Below are 3,210 nucleotides of genomic sequence, written 5' to 3' on the forward strand. Positions count from 1 at the left end.
TTCTGGTTCCTCCATGCCGTTGCTCTCGTTAATCATCCTGGCCTTCAAGCTGGTGCTACAAACCATTAGAACTGCCTCGCTCCCCACCCCTAAATTCGAGATTCCCCCTCCTGCCCCTCTGTGCCACAGGGGCCACCAAGCCCTGGGGACCACTGCTGCTGCTGCTGGGCCAGTGCTGGATGGCTGGGGGCCTCTTGGCCCTGAGCTCTGGGTTTGAGTCTTACTGCAAAGAAGTGATCTCTCCTTTCTGCCCAACCTCATTTCGGGGCCCCTGGGGGTTCTCCTGCTGCTAAATACCCCAAACTACCAGCTTTGTGCCTTGCAGCATCTCTAGATGCAGCCTCCTCCCAGGTGAAAAGGAAAACTCATTGGTTATGCCCCAAATATGTTAATTGAATTCCTGACTTCCCTCCAAAAATTGTCAGGAACAACTGAGGGCAGGGAATCACCTCCCTCTCCCCCCCTTCCAGTTCCCATTGGATTTTATTTCCAGGGAGATCCAAGGTCTGGCACAGACATCACCCCAAAGAGTCACACTCTGCATTTCCTTCAGACAGAAATGCTGCAGCCCCCACTCCCCTCCCCTGCTCCCACCTCCCACACCCTTGCCCTGCACACTGCTCTTGGCAGTGTGGGATCCAGGGAATATGCTACTTTCTCCAGGTAATATCTTTTTTAGGACCACGAACGACTTGCATAAAGCACTGGAATGAGATTCTCTTTGTGCTGAGGATGAAATGCAAAAAGGCAGAAGAGCAGGGGAGAGCAGATCCTCCCTCAGCTCTATGAATTCACCAAATCTGATGGTTTATTCATTTTAATTAGCCTTGGAATTCATATATAAGTGTATATATTTATACATGTGAATTCATATAATGACACATAATTAATTTAGAATTTGGCATTTCCGAACAGGTAATTAAAATAGTTCATTGTTGATTAATCACTTGCAAAATAAATTATTAGCAATATCACTGTTAGCATTATGTTTATTACTACAATTTAGAGAAATTAAGGCAGTTCACTCGCATTAAATTAAACACCAAAGCACAGCTGTAATAGACCCTAGACAATATCTACTTACTCAGAGAACAAATGTGATGTGTGCATTACAGTACATTTGCTGGGTCATACATCTTGGATGGCCTCTTCGTGTCACCAGCAGAAACCTAATCCCGACACACAGACGATTCCCGTCTCTTTCCGTAAATATAAAAATAGGATCTGCTGGACTTCAGCACTGGCTCTGCACTGCAGTGTGCTCCAGGCAGCTCAGACCTGCCTGGGATGGAGGGAGGATCTGCAGCAAAAAAAAACTGGACCAGGGGAGTGGGGAGCTAAGGGGGCATGAAGGGCCACATCTAATTCATGGGACCACAGATTGGGTTGTGTTGGAAGGGACCTTAAAGATAATTTCATTCAAATCACCCCCCGCCCCCCAAAACCATTAGTGGGGAAGAAAATCAAATTTTTCACTCCTCAGCAGGACCCTGGGTCACCATTATGAGCCAGATTATAGCCAAATTGCACAGAAATGGGATAAATCTCAGCCTGACTCTACGAGGTGCTAAAGGTTTAAACAGATCATTTCAGTAAAAGCTGAATTTAATTTTAAGCAGCTCTCTGCTAGGGTGGGAAGAGATTTTGTCCTGTGGGGAAATAGGTATCCCTTGCTTTTGACAACTGCTTTGTCTGGAGGGCATTCAGCCTGGAGTTTAAGGAAGCAATAGGGAGAAGTCAGCAGAGATGAAGAGGACACAGATCACCTCACGACGTATTTTCTGGATCTGTCTCTCCGTGGTTTTATAGCTATGGGAAATAATCCATAATTAGGTGTATAAAATAGCTCTCTGATCTCTGCTTCTGGCCCAAAAGAGCACAAAATTGATAACTCAATTATCGCTGCTGGAAATACAAATAAATTAAAAGCACCTGGTAGGAGGAACTCTGAGGGAGGGACACCCGTGCAGCATGGTGGATGCTGCTCCTTAATTGTGGTCTCAGAGGCAATTAAAGCCCTGGGGCTGGAGCAGGGCTGGGGACAGACTGGGATAATGTCCATGGATAATCCCCAAACTTGGTGCCAAACCATCAGTGTGAGGATGATACCACCCTCTCAACCCAGAAACAAAGTCAGGGGGAGAGCTCTGGAAGTTGTGGCACTCTTCTGGAAGAGAGGAACACATGGAATGACCAGGGAGCTTATCTTGGTTACAGGGTGAGGAGAAGCTGGGCTGGGTTTTAACAGCTTTCAGCGTAAGAAAATAATTAGTGCCTAATCCTGTCGCCAGCAAATTCCTGGGAGTTTTTGTTCTGAATTTACAAGCAGAGCAGTGCAGGATATTGAGGGTCTTCTTCACTTTTTGCCAAGTCATCTGGCATTTACAAAAACCTCTCTCTCCACTGAGGCTTGCTTTTAATGACTCCTGTGCTGAATTAACAGTCTGCACCGGTGTGACAATGAGAACAGTCGCTAATGACAACTCTGTTTGTCTAAGCCACATGCTGAGCACTGACTTCAGCCCCTGCCACAGAGTCTCTCTGCAAAAAGGCTTCTGGGTCTTTCCAAGCCATTTAAAATGTGTAGGATGAGCTGGCCTGTCCATCCCTGCCCCGTTGATATTCTGCTGCCTGGAAGTGTCCTTGAGTCGACGGCGAGCACCCGTAGGGAAGTGTGACCTGGAATGATGTGAGGAACAGGAGGAGAAAAGCCTTTGAAATGACATATATCCAGTTCTGATGACCCACACAGTAACCAGTGAAATATTTAAACAATTTGCCCTTTGATGCATCCTCTGCCAGAGCAGTTTTGTGGAAAGGTCTGGTTTTATTAGGGAACACACTCTGTGACCCCATGGAGAAGGTGTGAGAGTGCTGACACAGGGAATATGTGCAGGTATTGTTTGAAAAAGGAAAAGGACTCTGGACAACCCCCAAGCTTTGTGCCAAACCCATTCCCCTCTATCAGACCAAACAGGACATTTCCACCCATGGAATTTTTTCTTGGAGGAGGGAAGGCATCACTTCAGCCATTGTGCAGTGCTGCTGCAGTGTTTGAATGACGCAAAACCCAGCCAGGCTCACACCCTGTGACAGCCCTGCTGGGGACAAGGCATCACCTGGGGACAAGGTGCCAGCTCTTCTCATCCCTTCCCATCCCATCCCATCCCATCCCATCCCATCCCATCCCATCCCATCCCATCCCATTCC

The sequence above is a fragment of the Lichenostomus cassidix genome, chromosome 20 (assembly GCF_008360975.1).
Source record: "Lichenostomus cassidix isolate B80296 chromosome 20, HeHo_3.0, whole genome shotgun sequence".
Classification (NCBI taxonomy): domain Eukaryota; kingdom Metazoa; phylum Chordata; class Aves; order Passeriformes; family Meliphagidae; genus Lichenostomus; species Lichenostomus cassidix.